Raw genomic sequence first — 19,302 nt, forward strand, 5'->3', positions numbered from 1 at the left:
GCAGTGAGGTTCAAAATACTCTTCATTTTGTTATTTTGTTCTGCCCTTTGCATTTTAAAAGGCCACGGTAGATTAAAAATGTATCATTCATCTAAAAAAAACCCAATGATACAAGATAAACATGACAGGGCCAGTATTTGTTTAATCATTATTTAAATTAGCTATGATGTCTTACAAGCAAATTTTGAAGTCCCACAGCAGTGTTTCTGTACGACCAACTAAACCGTTATTTATTCTCCCCTTCAGTAACCAAAAACACACTAAAACTAGACTGACGTTGTAAGTTTGACGACTTCAACCTTCACAAAACATTTTTGTTGAATCCAGTCTAATCAGATCTAACATTAACAGTGATGGAAATGACTGGGTGTAATGTGAATGGTGCTGCAACTCTTCAGGTCCCCTCAGCTCTGTGGAGCATTTTAACCGGCCAACCAGTCGAGGCGAATGACCGCCCACATTGAACCTAGTTCTGCTAGAGGTTTCTCCCTTTTAATGAGGGAGTTTTTTCTCTCCACAGTCGCCAAACTGCTGCTCATATTGGGAACTGTTGGGTTTCTCTATATAAATACGATTTTAAGGTCTCGACCTTCTATGTCAAGTGCCTTGAGATAATGTATATTATGATTTGGCGCTATACAAATAAAATTGAACTTCTGCAGCTCATTGTTTTGGTTTTAATCTCAACAACTTTACCGAACCTTCAACACTTCTCACCACTTTGACTTGCAGCAGAATCGGCAGCTGTTTTTAATCATAGTTTCAACCAGGGAATTTTATACCATGGTGGGTGTTGCCTTGTTATGGTCAGGTTTTCATAAATACGGTTTTCCAACTTGTGAATAGCATTCACATCCACTTCCACTGTATTAAAATATGGATGCATGACAGCTCTGCAAAAGCAAGATTCATAAATCCTGCATCCTCCATGTTAATGTACAGGACATTGGCCAAACTAAAAAGTCACTTCAAATAAACTTTTCTCAAAGATGGTTTCTGTCATTTTTGGTAGCTCTTGTCACACTGACGTTCGTTTTAGTTCTTACTTTTCCAGTAAGTTTGGCTTTAATTATCTATTTGATGCTATACAAATTAAGTTAAAGATCATGAATCAAAGCTGAGAGTGAAATGCAATTGGTAGTGTTCATATCCAGGATATTCTGGCTTCATTTTTAGATAGAGGAAGGGGATAGGGTTGAACCTCCAGCAACAACAGATAACTCGCTACAATGTGATGTAAAGGCTGTGGTCATGAGTTGTTTTTCGTGTCACTAATTTGTCGCCAGAAATATAACAGTAAGCCAGAAAACATTTATGATCATGAACACAGCATGTATCCTGCATGTCTGTGTCTCAGGCTCAGTCGGTGCCTCCTCTCTGAAGTTCACTTCACAGAAAATATATTCAGTAGAATTTTGAAATCAAGACTTCTTGAGTTGTATTCTAACTTTCATATTTTTATTTGAATTTGACTAATGAACTGCTGATCAATATGTAGTATTAAGATAATTTTGCTTCAGATTTTATCTGGACTAGCTTTTAGGTTTGTGTGCCACACAATACCTTCTTACAATCACACAAAAGGATGTTTATATGGTTGACCAGTGAAATATATGCTTGGGCAATGGATTTTTTCCATCAACAACAGGATGCCTCACATCTGCCAAAGATTATTGTTTAATAACATGGAATGAAATCTTTCAAGTCGTTACCATGGGAATCTTTCCCATCTCTGTTACCTACCTATATATCAACCTTTATCAGTTTAATCTATGAGAATACCTGATGAAATTAATGTTATATTATATCCAACTCAAAATAAAGATGGCAGAAGCTCTGCAAGCCATGTCCTTATGAGAAACTGTTGATAAATACAGCCTATATATGTTCACCAGCTAATGGGAACACTTGCTGATTTGAAACACTGCGGTACAGTGATGTTTTTAATTTCACATCCCCTCCTGTGATGGACTGAGGTGTTAGCCTCAAGTTTCCTTTTCCTATAAAAAATATTTTCTTTTGTCCTTATACTACCACATGCTGCTCTGATTAATTATGTGAGAGTGAATGTATAATGTGATATGACAGTATGCTACCTACCTTATGCTTATAGTGAGACATATTGGCTTTCAGGCTTTGTCCCATGTTCTCATGCTAACCCAAAAATATCACTTAGAACTAAATAAGGGACAAGTCATCAATAAAAACAAAGATAAAAATAACTCCAACATGATATTGCTGTGATTTTGTCCAATTTGAGAATTGTTTTAAAAAATCATAAATAATTTCTGTTTTGAAATTGTTAACGTTCACAGAATTCTCAAAATGGACGATGATAGTTCTTTACTGTGTACTGAAAACAATCATTTCTTATTGAGGGTGAATATTACAAAAAAAATGATTCCCCAAAAATGTTTATCCAAATGCCATTGGATATCTCCTGAAGTAGCTTTTCATTTGCCCTAAAAGAGCCGGATGAGGATCCAATCAATAAAGAACGCTGACATTAAAAATTATGTTTAAATCCAACATGCTTAAAAATATCTACTTGAGGATGTTATCAATTGTAAATACCAGTCTTTCAATCTTAACGTTTAACTGGGAAACACAGTTTATCGATCATATCATGAGGGGCAGGAAATGGAAAAATGTTTTAACAGGGAAATGTCGAAAACCTGCCAACCATTCTGCTGCATCTTATTCAGGTAGCTGTTCACTGAGCTGTATCCACAGCGTAAGACTTGCAAAGCAGAAAACATCTCCACATATATGCTCATACCTTTTACAATTGTTGATTAACACTGCTACACAACAAAATAAAATAAAGATCCCAGCCCTGTTCTGAGTGAACAGTCTGAGATTGCTTGAATAATTGACTGGATTATGCTTTACTTTTTACTTTTCTACATTTCTGTTCTGTGATATATTATAATGTCAGCAAATGGTGGGGACCAGATGTAAAATGACACAAAAGGAAATGCCAGCTATTCTCCACAAAAACATTAAACCTGTCGATCGATAGTGACGTTGAAGGTGGGGTGTGTGCGTGCATGTGTGAGGGAAGAAGTGATCAATGGCGGTTCCCTCTCCTTTCCAGCGCACAGCAGCAGATGGGGAGGGGGTGTGGGCTAGTGGGATGAGTCACACGCATAATGAACTTGCCTGTTGTGCTATTCAGTACAAAAAAGGAAAAGGAAAACAGAAACACAAACAGCAAAGTAGGCTGGCTTTTATCGAAACAGTCAACACAAGCAACCAGGAGACAAACTGGTCCTCTACTGGAGTGTGTTGCACTTTTCACAACAATCTTTTGTCACATCCTGAGGAAGCTGTGGCCAAAAGAACAAAGGTTAAGCCTATTTATTTCAGACTGCCAGCCAATTCTCAGCAGTGTTAAAGGCGGTTAGTTGGAAATCTAAATACTGTTTATTTATTCACATTTGCTTCAGTGAGCATAGACACTATCCATCTTTGGGAGGTTTAATAGTATTAAACACATACACACCATGTTAACTAAGCAAAGATGAAGAACTGCATGTCTACAAGGTCATAAGGTAAATTGAAAATATAGTTCCTCGCCCTGAGGGAAAACAAGCTTCTTCAAAAGCCCTGAATGCTGCTGTGAAAATCTCCCATCTTGTTTTTAGCGAGCGAGCTACTTCTACCACCAGATGTGCAAAACAACTTCTTGAAAAGATTTTGTGATAATGGGCTTGGCATTTGCAATGATGATTGACACCAAACTTGGGAGTGAGTCATTCACATTGATATTTCATACAGCGGGGTGTCAGCGAGGCTCTCACCTAGACTGGGCCTGGCCAGAGAAAGCACCAGACTGGAATGAAGCCAGCACTCAACGTGGGTCCTCGCAGTCTCTAAATGCAGAGTCGGTTCTTAAAATAAAAGTAATTACTGTAGTCCCGTGTTTTGTTACTCGGTTTAGGGTGTGTAATATCTGCCTTTCCCAGCAGAGGGAATAGGAGAGTTAGTAGTGGTCCAAGTGGTGCAGTCCAACAGTGAAGCTGCAAGGCGCTATAATGCAGGACACTTCAGGAGTCACCCAACAGCATTCTTAATGAGAACTTCTCTACCCAAAAGGAAAAAGGTAAAAAACACTGTATCTCACTTTATAAGTTACATTGAAAAATAAGGAAGAGCATCTACTGAGTTTTAAAAACACGTTTGATGGAAAAGTGTCATTTTGGCATTGAGATTTTTACTAACATACAACTGTAAATAATATCCTGGCCATATGGAAAAAAGGGGCCTCAACTCAAGTCTTCTTATGGTTGAATTCATTAGGAAAAGGGGAAGAGGAACCTGAGAGAAGCCTGAGTACTCACCTAAATCCTACTTGTGACTCCCCAGCCCAGGTCAGTTACAGTGGGGGATCTAAAATGTCATTGAGGGGAGTTTTTACAGATCTTGTTACACTAACACACAGACCATTAGGGAGACAGATACACAGGTACAGGATCGCTTTTCTTGTCGCGTCCGTTGCCATGGCAAGAGTGGAGGTAACCGGTTTGCATTTCTTTCTCTGTCACACAAAGTTCATGGCCAGACACAAATGTGCAAGAATTTGTCAGGTTTGCAGCATGAGAACCTCGTATGAAAAGATGAAGGTACAGGTTGTGCTTGATGGCGGTTGTGTTGACTGCAGAGAGAAGTGTTGACTAACCTGGCCGTTACCTTGACTGTGGATATAAACCTTTCACTTGAAATAGCACCAATGTTGGACAAACATGAAATTAATAAGTTTTTTAACAATATGCTCATACCTAAACCACCTTATTATAGAGTAAGTCTCAACAGCTTACCTCCTCATTTATCCATTGTTTTTAACTTATATTAAGAAAGATCTAAGTAACTTTTTCATCTTTTTACTTTATTTAAACAAATATAATAGGTGTGTTCATTGTTCATGCAAATAGTGGGTGAAGGTGGGGGTGCACAAAACAGATGGTCAGTGAGCACAGACAAACTCAAAAGGCATGAAAGCTTCCTGCAATTACTCTGTCAAGAGATTATGTTGATGGTGACCAGTGATGTCTGAGGTGCATGTGGCCTAAATGTAACGTGTACTAAACATACAGCCTATGTCTGACAGCGAAAGGGAAGTCGGTGAACAAGTGAGCGCGTGAACAAGTGATACAGGAGCACTAAAATGTTGACAAAACTCTTTGCCAGAGGGCTCCTTCCAAATGCCTCTCTGTATGTTAAGTTAATCTCTCTTTTGTCAAAGGAATGCTGCAGAGTTACAACAAATACTTTCATTCCTCATCTATTCAGTGCTGTTTGCAGTCTGTTGGCATGAGTTTAAATAAAGGCACCTGAGGAGGTATTTGAGCTAGGTAGGACAAGACACGTCTGCACGCGTAACAGGAGCATTTGCTCCTCCAACAACACCCATCTGAAGTATGTCTGATCTAGGTCATTTCCAAGCATCTGGCTAAATAGATGCATGGTCCTTTCTAATCTAGTCCCTATTAGTCCGATGGTCCAACAATTAAGCTAATTGTTAATATCACATATTACTGCCATAAAATATGGTTGGAATAACTTCTATGTTGGTGAATTGTTATCATACTGATTGTTTTATGATAAAAGTGGGGCAAAGCATATGAGACAAAAATTAGGTAAAAAAAAAATCAACGAAACAGATAAAAGAGAGATGTCACATGAGTGGCATTCTTGGAATATGCTGTTCATTTCTTTTGAAGTAGAATTGAAGAAGGTATTATTTGTTTATTCATCTTTTTGAATATAGTCATAGCTACATAAATCTATAATTCATACATGATTGGTCACACTTGTTGAATGCAGGACTCTAGACTCTAGACATGGATTCTCCTCAAGGTCCTTAATAAATTATCTGCCACTTCGAAAAGAGGTCGAGGGTAACTAACTAACTGAGTGTTATTGAAGCCTCACTTAAGTCCACCTACAAATATTATCTAATTATGTGAAAATTTAAATTTTATCCCATTAGAGCTACTCCCTCCATCCCCCAAATCACAGAAGTTAGTTATCTGTGCCTGATTGTCTGTGCAACACACAACACTTAACACTTAAGCCTATTATCACTTTGTCTGTTGTTTATCACCATGACTCACTTCTGTTACCTGCAATATCTATATATTCTAGGGTTAGGGTTAGTGTTCCAATTATACCAATTATACACGGGTGTACCAAAAGCTGATGAAAGTTAACATTACTGAGGATCAAACAAAGTCTCAGTCTGAGGATGTAATGCTACATGGCTACTACATAAAGCACATGTCTCTGAGTTAAACTGGATTTGATGATGCATGCTCCCAAAGGGAAGTCTTCACATTATTTAATTCCTTCTGCCATTTAAAAAAAAGTTTTCAGCCTAGAATAGATGCTATAGGTAAAACCGATGAATTGACAAGGTTTGATGTCCTCTTTTTAACAAATGTTTTGTCTTTTGTTTCCAGTTTTTAACTTTGGATTGATCCACCCCGTCTCCATAACAGATTTACTTTCGGGTACTAATGGAGGAACCTTGAACAGAGATACAGTGTCTATGCTGTATGGGAAAGTGCAAAATGTAATGTCAGTCACTGGAACTTAATGGTATCGTTGAGTATTGGCCAGTATTTACGTTTTTGATGAACAACTTGGATTAAAATATATTCAGCTGCTAAATGTTGTCGTTTTTTCACTTGCTTCCTTTGTTGGCAAAATTGTCAACAGTCACAAACGCTGAGTGACTAGCATTCTTTGGTCCTTTTTAGCTAGTGTTTCGTGATTTTTCTAGAGACGTCCCTTTTTGGGATTGGTTGCAGGAGAACTTTTGCCTACTGGTCCAAAGTGTGTAGTTCTCAGTGCAGCACAAGGCAGAGGACATACTGGACAACTATCTAAACAATTTCAGGAAGCTGTCTAGTCTGTTTGTCACAGTGTGTCCCCACACCATATATAGCCAATTTCAGACACAATCCGGGCTGTTATGAAACACTTGCATGGATGAGTCTCTATATGGTAATTTCCTTAGTAAAATATTGTTTGATCTATGTCTCTGTGGCATAAAATACTTGGTTATAAGGCAAAGTACTGCACTGAAACACAATACAGCAGAAATAATATGAATATATAATAATAAAATAAGGTGGGGAAATGAAAAGAGGGGACATCTTCACTACGTCTGATATTTTCTAACTTAAGACACCTCTAACAGACAGACAGAATAAAGGCTGTGTTGGAGGAAAGAAAAGTTGAAATGGGGGTCTGATGAAAAGGTTGGTATATTTGATAAATATCCAAGAAGACCCCATCCCTAACAAATTGCTTCAAAATGTTATCCTAGTTTACAAGAAACTTCTTTCAAAATGTTGGCCTGTTTCCAACAGTTTTCAAGACATCAATGGCAAAACCTCTCCTCCAGATATACAATCTACGATTACTCAGGACTATTATTTGCAGACCAATTTCTTACCTTTCCTTGGCAAGTGTCTGGAGATATGGATTAATATAAACTTTTTGCTGATTTCCAATAACAGCATTTTCAAAAAGCTCCAATCTGGTTATCAAGAAAACCCCAGCATTGAGAACGCCCTGAGGACAGTTGTAAATAACCTTAGAAACACTGCATTTGAAAAAAATATGACTTCTTCTTAGATTTCAGTTTTATTACAATCCTCCATGAATGTTTGACAAACTTGAGGAATGGAGCTTGGCTAATTAAGGTCTTCCACACACTTTGTTGTTTTCTGTATGCGTCCCATACAAGTACAGAAGAAGGTGGACCTATTTCCAGCAGCTTCAGTCTGTCTGTGTGTCTTCTCAGCAAAAACTGTTCATGCAGCAAAAGTGGAAACAGGGAAATCAGCAGGTTGGTGGCATATTCCACTTACTACTCAGGTACTAAAATGACACTGATTGGCCTCAAGGTGGCGCAGTAAAAATATTTTGGACTATGGTTCTTTCTTCCTCACACATTTTCACTTTTTTTTTTTTAATCAAGTGAAAGTGAAACTAATCAGTAGGGGACAGTTTCTTACCAAATTCAGAATGCCTCATCTACAGACAATGAGTCATCAAAGGAACTTTGATGCATCAAGCTATTTTGAATTTATATACTTAAAATCATGTAAGTCAGTCAATCAGTTAAAAATCTTAAGACGTAAATACTGTATCACCATTTAGGGTCATAGTCATTGAAGAAGGATGCTACGTTATAGGAGACAGAATGACTCACTAGTTTACTCATCCTGGGGCATGGAGGTTGACATGAAGATATACTGCTACCCTAAAGGTCTGCCTGGATCTTACCAGGGCCATAAAAACATCAGCGCCTCCCAAACATCTTCCTCTTCCTTCCTGCCTGCCTGCCTGCCTTCCTTCCTTCCTTCCTTCCTTCCTTCCTCTCCTTTATATACAATTTTTTTTCTCAGCACCACTTTCATATAATTCATTACCAGTCCTGCCTTTTTTCTACAGTTACATTTTTTTACATTTTCCTCTTCATAAAGCTCATAAAGCCCATGTCAAGCATCCGCCCACTTCAAGGAGTCCTGAGACTAGATCTTACACCACAGTGGTGCCGAGGAGATCCCTGGAGAAACAGGGATAGCAGGCACTTGCATCTTCTCTGAAACTCTGAGCCAACAACTCAATATTTACTGTACGTGGGCAATCCAAGGCAACGATTAGTCTTTCTACCACATTCCTTTTGCTGCTTGCATTCTGAAAAAGTAATATAAAAGTAATTTAATTCAAAAATGATGAATTAATTTAGCTGCTCAGAGAACTGTTATTTGACTGTTAGTATTTGACTTCTTTCTGTCAAATTAAAACATAGCACAATGCACTTAAAGCAGCGACTTTAAAGTTGATTCTGATACATTAGACTTTCGATCATGTGTGTTTTAGTTGAATTTGGGGTCAGTATATGACTGAAACATCATGGATGCAGAAGATTATCATTAACACAATCACAATCTGTGTGTCAAAATTTATAGGGCAGAGGAAAGCATTGTGGGGATTTGATTTAGAGGCAATGAGTGACAGCTGGGGAAGAACTGATTGGACACTGAAAGAAATGGAAAGGGAGGGACCTCTACTGTGAGCATGAGTCATCACTCTCCACCCCCACCCCCCAAACTGCCTGTTTTTGTCTCGCAGGTTGGAGATTTACTGAGCTACATTTTCTTTGCTGGAAACATTCAATTTCACATAAAACTGAACGCAGACCATAACAAGCAAATTATAGTGAGTGATATCATGAGTCAAATCTGCAGGAGGTTTACAACAAAGGTCCAGTAGCTGCTAAAAATCTATTTACAGTTAGTATCCTAAACATAAACAGATGTGTATATTTATTACACATTTATTACATTTTCATTCATCAGTACGGAGCAGAGTCTGCTTAAACACAGATTGACTAGGATACATTTTTAACATGTTACTGAAACAGGATTTAATCCCTTGAAATTCATGAAAAATTAGAACTACCTTATTTGTAAAACTGATTTTTCTGAGTGGCTCTAGGATACTAAACTTAAAATCAGTAAAGACTTCAGCCTCACCTCTGTGCTATGTAGCTGTGGGAGGCAGCCATTCATGATAATTTAATTTATGTTTCCCACAGTCTAACAGGTTAGTTTGGGGTTGAAAACAATGGGAGGACGGTTGCTGTGAGTGATATCCTCCTCATTATTCTTGATTGGTTCATTCAACTCAATTGCCACAACTGAGATGCTGTAAGAGGAATAGATCTTACATTATTTGACTTAAAACACAGATATTATTATTATTTCACTATGACAGCTTTAGCTCGGACAAAATTATTGCTGCAATATTGTTGTCATCCACTAAAAATTATGTTTTGCTGTTTTTTTACTTGGGTTTGCGACCTTCACTGTGCAAAATGATGCATGTGCACTAGAAGGCTGTTTTCACATTTAACTGCTGAAGGTAAAACTTTTCTCTGTGCTCACCTTAAATCTGAGTTCAACACATGCACACACGCTTAAAAATGTTATGGCACTACAATTGGTTTGGAAGCTAATCACACTTCAGCAGTAAGCCTATAAGTGTGAGGTGGAAACATACATTTCCTGAATGAGAATTAACATTTCAGTGTAGTAGAAGATATCTTAATAATTACAAATTAATTTTTAGAAGAGGTAGCTGTATCATAAAGAATTTGGTAATTTTAATATGTTCTTAGGATTAATCAGATACAAATCATTACTCCAAGCAGAGAATTTTATGTTTAGGAAAACATTTCTGGAGGGGATCTTTAAGACAACCCACTGCACAAATCACAAATACATTTCCCTTGATGCCAGCCAGTAACCTGGACAAATACAAAAGGAGATGTAGGAAAGCCATCTGAAGCATGATATGATCCAAAACGCTACTCTCAGAGATGAAAGTTTCCCTGAATTTTGCACCTGACAATTTACCAAATTTTTCCCTCTGCATCTTAGTCAAATGTTTCACAAATATCAGAGTGAGCTCATGTGAGCAAAAACAGAAGGAAAATTCATAGGAAGCAAGTGGGTTTGATGTTGTTTGTGAAAGTGAAAAATACAAAAATAATACAAATATCTCAGGATCAATAAGAGGTACCATACATGTAGAAGATGCAGACGTATATGTCAACTTGGAAAGACAAGAAGATTCGAGAAAGGAGTCGCGTGATTTCCACAGCGGGACTTATACATTATGTTATGCTTCCTGCATGCTTCAGACGTCATTCCTCACCTGAATGCTCTGCACATTTTCCTGTTTCTGTTTCCTGCTGCATTCAAGGCAAACTTCAGAAAATATGCAGACCGGGAGTTCATGTCTAAAAATGGCTTTCATTTTTATGTAAAGACTTTCACATTTTCTCCCTGAATAAACATATACTGATTTGTTCCTTGGCTTCTTTCAAATGTATACGGCGTGCACTGCAAGAATCAATAGACACAACATGTTGAGATGCAACGCTTACACTAGAAATGACGTAGAACAATATTATGTAGTTCAAGAATATATAACGTGTAGTTATACTGGCATATATTGTGGTTGTTAAAACATAGTGGATAGGAAACAGAGAGAAATGTCAAAATACTTTTTCTTTGTTTTAACTGGAAACAAGAAATAAGGTCAAATATGATGCAGTGGATCTACTCCAAATGATTACGTGCTTCATTGGTGCCTGCTCTGAAAGATTTCTCTTAAGTGTGACATTACTGTCAATACAGTGCACCAAGGAAACAATACAAACTATATAAAGTGAAGTGGAAACGGACGTGAAACTGAAAAGAGGGGGTGGAATCATCTAACTATATTCACGAAATGTAAAGAAGCAACAGAAAGGATGGTTTTCTCTCCTGAAGGTGAATTTCATGGTACTAAAGGAAGACAAAAGAAGAACAGGGCCAAGTCCATTAAGGAGTGCAAAAAGGAGTCAAGCTAAATGAAGGCCTTGTGGTGGAAGGCATGGTAATAGGGAAAAGACATCAAGGCATTTATGAAGATGCTTCCAGTAGTTTGAAGACTGGGTTGACAACACAATATGAAATGAAAGGAACTAGGGAATGGGGTGGGGGCATTGGAGAGGTCTTGGGGGAGGGGATAGGCTCAGAGGGAAGCTTTGTAGCGCAGTGTTATGTGCTGATTTTTGATAAAGTTGCCCTAAGCCTTTCCATGATGGGCACCATCATCAGTTTACCAATGTTTTGGATTTACAGTACCTGTTAAGAAGGACACAGAGGTACTATAAAGGTCAAAGAGTGTATTACAGTTATAGCAGAAAGAGAGTAGAACTATTTTCTGTCTAGCAGTACATCTTGAATTGTTTTATAATTTACTTATTGACTGCCTCCGCGTCAACAGATGGCCATGAACAAATTAGCATTTTCATCAATTAGTTTCACTTCATTATCCATTCTGACATCATGACCACGTTAGCAGTTTCCTATTTGCGAGGAAGAATTATTATCGAAAACGATCACAAATTTCTTGTGGACAAAGGAAATATATTATTTATTTCCCTTTTTCTTTTTTCTTTTATTAAAACTTTACAGTAACCAGCGTGAGGTGTGTGTTGTCCGCTCCTCTTGTTAATATTGTGGGTATTTCCATGGGACTGTTAATGACACTTCAATAGGAAGAGATACAAATTGGAATGTGGGAAATCAGAGATCTGCAACCAGGCTAAACCACAGTATCAATATTTAATGGTTTTCAAATATTTCTTTGGTCACCTTGTCCAGCCCTAAGCTTAAGGTGCTAGAACAGACTAGAGTTTGCAAAGGTGGAAATAAAGTGAGATGTAGAGCTGACCATGGATTAGGATCCATTTGGCACATTGTGACCAAAATTGTGCTGCAAATCCCAAACAAAACCCAGGTGGGCAGAAATACATAATCATGTGCAACTGTTCCAAACCAGTTATTCAAGCACATCTGGTCACTGAAGCATTAAAGTACTCATATTTTGGATATTTAGTTTGAAATTGGGGGTCTGCTATAATCGGTCAACCTGGAGGTAAAGACGGTGTAGGAACAATGAGAGGAAAGTGAGGAAACTTCTGTTATTTGTTAAGGTCAGCAGTGCCATGGAGTGTCGAGCGGACATGCTCTTCCCTGCCAAATTAATCTGGAAGTAGGAGAGGAGTGGGGGCACCCCAGCTGAGAGCAACAGAACTTCTTCTGGATGCTGCTGAGAATATAAATAATGTTGGCTACACACATAAGATCAGTGCAACTTACTTTTTTTTTTGGTAAAGGTGCAACAGCAGATACAACAACAAAAATAAATTAGGTGCAGGAACAGGATCAGTAAAAGGATCCAATGCACCTTTAAAGAACTATATACCTTCAGTTACAATAGGCATTTGACCGGATTTTACAACTATATAGTGAAAAACAATCGTTATCTACTCCTTCTTGTCAATCAGGTAAAATGTTGAATAATTCCATTTTTACCCGGTGTAAAACCAGTGCTATTTGATAGTGATTTGTTGATATGTGCCACAACTTAAATGACACTGCACAGAAACCAACTGTGTGCTAGCTGTGTTTACGATAAGACAGTCTGTTGTGACACACATGAGTGTGCCTAGGTTTTACAATAAATAGTGATAAAGCAAAATGATCTCCATGTTAAAACAACATTTCATGCAAGAGAGGAAGTCTGTCTATGACAAATCCTTCATCACATCAAAGTACAAAAATGCCCCAGTTAATGATGATCACACCAAAATATCTAAGCATTATAAATTAACCTTTTCTGTTTTTTTGCTTTAAGCTCATTGTCATAGTCAAATGACAAGAAAGGGAAAAATTTAAAGGGGGAAAATATACATATGTATGCATGCGCGTATATACATACATATATATGTATGTATAAAATATTAAAATGATACCTAAACATTAACAGTAATAGGTAAAAATTTGATTAAATGATAGATGTTTTGTTATATAATTATTCTGAACATATTCAAAAGAAAGGCCACCCAGATAATGTGTTGCAGGAATGAGTCATCTCAATCCAGCTGTCCACAGGGCATGTATCTGATTAGCATACCCACACTCATGCCAGGATCAGATGTAAATATTGCAATGAGGCCTCCCATAATAGTATTAATTGAGGATCAAGGAGCACTTCCACTTTATTTTTACCAAGTTTGGCAATAATGGACGCCTGTGAGCACAGTGATATGACTTCTATAATTGTTATTTAAGCAACATTATGTAACAGCCATCTCCGCAGCCACATGTGGTAATTTATTGGGTACCGAGTCTGAGCAATTAAGTGGTTTTCATGGAACAAAGAAAACACACTGGCTTCCGAACAGTACATTTTCCTCATGATCCCAGGCCACCTGAACCTGAGCAGCTGTTGCCATAACGAATACGCCAAACTGCTTTTGCAAACCTTGGTATTTTAAAAGTTTCTTCACTGAATATTGGAAATGAACACTGATTTTAAGAAAGTCTTTTTAAAAAAAATATTTTTGGGGGATTTCATCTTCTATGATAGGATAGGTCAAGCAGGAAATAGGGAGACAGAATGAGGAAGCCATGCAGCAAAGGGCCTGGTCAGAACCAAGCCTGCAGACACTGCTTGAGGACTCAAGCCATTTATACTGGGCACCTGTGGTACAAGGTGAGCGAGCAGTGCCCCGCTTCTAAGTCTTTTTGACAAATCTACAGTTTGGCATTACTCTTAAACTTACTGGACCTCACCAGAAGATATGACGAGCATGTACAGGTGTTTAGGGCATGAAGTGAAAAAGTAAGAGGTCCATTCTCCTTGTTTCAGGTAAATGTATTATCAGAATGATTATAAGGCTGCTATTTTAAGGTAAAGTAGTCTCATAATGTTGCTTTGAATATAAATGAAACTACAACTATCAGTACAAGCACATTCTTCCCCCCTTCACAATAACATGAACTTTAACTGTTGATGATATGTGGATGCATCAGTTGTAAAGAGAGCTCTCTCTATCTCCTTTGCTGTTGCTTACTCTGTCTTGCTCTCTCACATTCAGTCAATGGTGTTGTGGCAAATTCAATCAAACATTAATAAAGTGCAACATTTGAAAAATAATTTACTTTTAGAGAAGCAAAGAAACTTTATTGAGCCATATACTGTGCTGTGAGGTGTGAGATACAGCTTTGTAGGTCGCCAACCCGCGATAGACAGGTCGATCTCAACAGTCGACACTCCACGCCTCAGATCAGCTGTGTGTCAGTTTTCTGTTGTTCACACGCGTAGTGTGTCTGCTATTGGCTGTGGAGCTACAGGTTTATCCACTGCATTTCCTTCAATAACAGTCGTATGATGTACTAAACTAAACACCAGGACTCTACCGACTGAAGACCTGCATCTCTCCCACAGTTGCGATAACAATCAAAGCCCCGTTGGAACAAATGAAAGGATTCAGAAAGTGAAACCGTGAGTGTTTTTACTTTGTAACGGGTGCGGGAAGTGTTGGAAATAAGTGTTTGTGACATAGACAGATATACATTGTGTTTAATTGCAGAGTAAACAGAGAAAATTATCTTTTACCTGAGTTTTAATGTTTATCTGTTGAATTTATGTCACAAACATAGATGGTTGCAACGCTTTCTGTATGCGTTTCAAAGTAAAAGCACTCCAGCGTTTCTGTTTTTAATCCGTTCACTCGTTTAAAAAAATGGGTTTTATTGTGAAATATTTGCAGGAGCAGAAGATGCACTGTATAGTACTTTAGGAATACTTTTATACAAGGAAATAGTCATACTTATGGCCATATTCAAGGCAAAGCCTGTGTAAAACATTGTGCTGCAATAGCATATTCACATATTGTTGAACTGAGAAGCTAAATACAGGTATTGTGCACTGAACAGATGCTGTAAATATAAATCGATATGAAAGTAAATATTGTGCATTGAATAGTTAAAGTTGCATAACTGCCTTTCTTTGTGTATATTTATGCTCGTACATTAAAAATTATAAACATGACCCCCCTAAGTGTTTTTTTGGGAAGATATCAGGATGGTAGATCTCGGCTAACGTTTGGAATTATAAAGGGATCTTGGGCTTCAAAGGTTGGTGACCACTGAGTTAAACTGAATGGTAAGTCAATAAAGTTTGGAGGGTTGGCATCTGCTCAGGTAGGCACAGGAAAGCTTGTTATGTTTGTTTAAGTTGTTGCTTCAGGGAACCTGAGGCTGAAGAATGTGTAAGATGAAAGGGCTAAAACAACTCTACGGGACAGTGTGGTGAAGCACCCACAGAGGGGTTGTCTGCTCAGCAAGGCTGAACGATTTGGCGCTCTGTAGACCGAGGCACCCCATTTGGCTAATGAAGTCCCAGACTGTCTTCACACCACACCCCCACCCACCGCTCCACTATGAAATGTTCTACTCATGAAAGTAATGAGGCAGGGAGGGAGAAAGACTCTTCTGGCCACTGATAACCTCAGACTAAACTTGCAACCTTACGAGACAAGGGCCTAATATCTGGCCGTCAATCAGCCCTAGCATCCCTGGCTGGAGTGTTTAATTACAAGGATCAATTATTTACCAGCCTCCTCTTTCACTACTCAGTGCTCCCAAAAAAGGAGTGCAAAGAAAAAAAAAAGAAAAACTTTGGCATGACCCAGGAGAAGTTGTTGGGGCAAATTTAGTACAGAGAAAACAGTATACTGCTTGTTCTGGATAACAAGCACACATTTTTACATTCTGTATCTATACAACAACTTCTATATGTATTGTCAAATCAACACACTTGTTTTTGGGCTTATAAAACTTTCTAAAATAAAAATTATTTTAGTAACAAAATATACATAATTGACATAGTAAATAGAAATAAGTGAAATAATTCCTGACATATTCATAATGAGAATGTTCACCTACAAAACTTTAAATACATAATACAATCATAATTTATATATAAATCATCTGTCTTAACACTGCTGATTCTTTAAAAAAGGATGCAAAAAATAACATCTTCAGGATGCAACTTTTGTGACATTTACTCCTACAGCCATTTCTCGACTTCAGCTGCATGTCCCACACAGCAACTGCAAGGCTTTTAACTAATTTGAAGAGACAAGATCATATTACACCTTTGCTTGTATTCACAGCAGCGCTTCACCTGGCTGATGCTGGGAATGTAAGGAAACCCAGATAAAGTCAAAAAGGATAATTTATCTGAAATTGTGTACATTTAAAATGCAGCATCCCACTTGCTGACAAAGGAAATTGTTTGTTTTTACTATAGATGTTTCACGGTACATTACATTTCATTTAGCTGACGCTTTTATCCAAAGCGACGTATATATTATGCTTCTGAATTGTCTCAGACAAAAATTAATTACACTCACTGCACACAAAGCTTTAAACTAAATACTACTTAAAAAAAACTAAATAATCATATTAACCCTATCTATGCCCTTCCCTACAAACGTGTACACTCAGTTACAAAAAATATACTATACTAGACCTGGGCAATAAAACAATATCAATAATTATTGCAATATAATTATAATCAATAGCAATATAATAAAGGTGCAATATATATCTCAATATTATCACAGTGAGGAGATACAACATGTAACTTATTTTCCTCAGATTTATTAAATATCCCTTCAACGGTTTGCTAAAGTCATAAAGAGTTTAAAACCACAATCTTCACTCAGGAGTAAGAGCAGTCTTTAAACTTAAAATAAATAATAATGCGACATTTATTGTGATAATTATCAATAAAAAATGATTTTGTTTTGATATATTTGTTCATATTGTCCAGCCCAATCCTGCACTCACATTTACGCTGAAGCATTTTTCCTACCAGACAACCTCCATATTCCACAAACCCACATGTGCTCTCCACTGCAGAAAACCACATTCAATGTAAAAAAATTTGAGATACAACAGATGTTACTGTTTCAGTTTAACCTTTTATGTCAGACTGCTTCACACCACCATTCCTACTCTATGTTCCATCTTGCATCTAAAATTTCAAAAAGAGAAATAAGACAATGAGAAGTAGCAGCTGGTGGAGTGTTCTGTGGTCATCTATCCATAGCACAGAGTGCCTCTCCAAGTGTCCGGATTGCAGGCGACCAAATAACCCAAATAACAGGGAAAGTGAAAAATGCAGCACTCGTCCACTGCTGTGGTTCTGAGCTTTAACAAGCTACAACACCTGTGATTTGTGGTTTGTCTGTTCTGCTGTATTTTTTGTGTAACACATCTATTGTCATTATGAGTCAAACCTTGTTCATTCTATTCATGATGTGCAAGCTCAACACTGGTGGCCACCTGCTCTCTCTCTTGTAATCTCTCGCTGGCATTAATAATTCTTTAACTTTTGATAACTTTAATTTGCATTTTAGGTTCTTTACTCTTCCGTTGCCTTTGAATAGATAAAGCGTATCAGCATTTAAAATTCATGTTATATATATATTCGAACATTAAAAAAAGAAAGACAGAAAACAATGCTGACTGTGAAATACGCATTTGGAAGTTTATGAGACTGGCCCAATGCCATGGCTGATGATCACATTTATGAAACTATTTAAAATGCATCTCAGAGAAATAGCTGTTTAACTTGAATTCGTGATTATGAAACAATGTTATTCATTCAAAATGTAACACTAACATACTCCATCTTCCAGTTTATTTGTAATTGTTTGTAAGGAATGATAAATCTGCTTGTCAGATATCCCTCTCTACATTGCCTGACATAAAAAAGAACAAACTCTCATATGTAGCTGTCCACTTTTGCAAGCTCAAAAATATCTTGACTGTTTAAAGGCTGAGATTGATACAAAAGTAGGTTCAACATTTATGGCCCTCATTAATTCCACAAGGGGGAGTGTGTTGAGACTGAAATGTAAGAGTAGGCAGCTTGTTTCTACTTCTACAGCAGCACAGGGCTTCTCCCCTGGACTATCAGCTGATGGCTCATTAATCTATTCTAGAGGAGGTCCCCTGCTCAAGCAGTCTGCACCAGTGAAGGATTCCTCAAGCTTCTTCCTGAGAGTGACTATTACTGAGTTTAAGAGGAGGTTTCATTAAAGCAATATATAAACAGGTGCACCCGGCTTTTAAAGGGAATAGGTGAGGGCACTCTGATTGGTTTATTGCATGTTACACCCAGAACACACCCATCGTTAATCATAAGACTAAATACAGCCATTTTGATCCATGCGCCTGGTACAGCGGCCTCTTCTACCCTGGTACTGTGGCCTCTTCTACCCTGGTACAGCGGCCTCTTCTACCCTGGTACTGTGGCCTCTGGCCTCTTCTACCCTGGTACTGTGGCCTCTTCTACCCTGGTACTGCGGCCTCTTCTACCCTGGTACTGTGGCCTCTTCTACCCTGGTACTGTGGCCTCTGGCCTCTTCTACCCTGGTACTGCGGCCTCTTCTACCCTGGTACTGTGGCCTCTGGCCTCTTCTACCCTGGTACTGCGGCCTCTTCTACCCTGGTACTGTGGCCTCTGGCCTCTTCTACCCTGGTACTGCGGCCTCTTCTACCCTGGTACTGCGGCCTCTTCTACCCTGGTAATGTGGCCTCTTCTACCCACTGTTAAACTGGCAAAAGAATCTTTGGACATGGCCTTCTAGCATTTGACTAATGCGATTTACACCTAACACTTAAAAATTGAAGTTAAATTGAAGCAAAGCAGGTTTTAATTGGCAAGAACACGTAAATATGGTGAGAATGATTATGCTATCATGTTGATGTTGAGCAGGTATACTGTTGACCACCATTTTAGTTTTGTGTGTCAGTATGTTGATATTGTTTGGATGGGAATGTTATTAGTCTGTATTTCTTAAAG

The 19,302-nt window shown here is 38.0% G+C and overlaps 1 protein-coding gene across 2 annotated transcripts in view; it reads right to left on the reverse strand.

Annotated features, from left to right (window-relative positions):
- Positions 1–19,302, reverse strand: part of mettl15 (methyltransferase 15, mitochondrial 12S rRNA N4-cytidine) — a 42,378-nt gene that overhangs the window by 18,272 nt on the left and 4,804 nt on the right. The window lies entirely within an intron of this gene.

This window comes from Paralichthys olivaceus, chromosome 1, assembly GCF_024713975.1.
Source record: "Paralichthys olivaceus isolate ysfri-2021 chromosome 1, ASM2471397v2, whole genome shotgun sequence".
Taxonomy (NCBI): Eukaryota; Metazoa; Chordata; class Actinopteri; order Pleuronectiformes; family Paralichthyidae; genus Paralichthys; species Paralichthys olivaceus.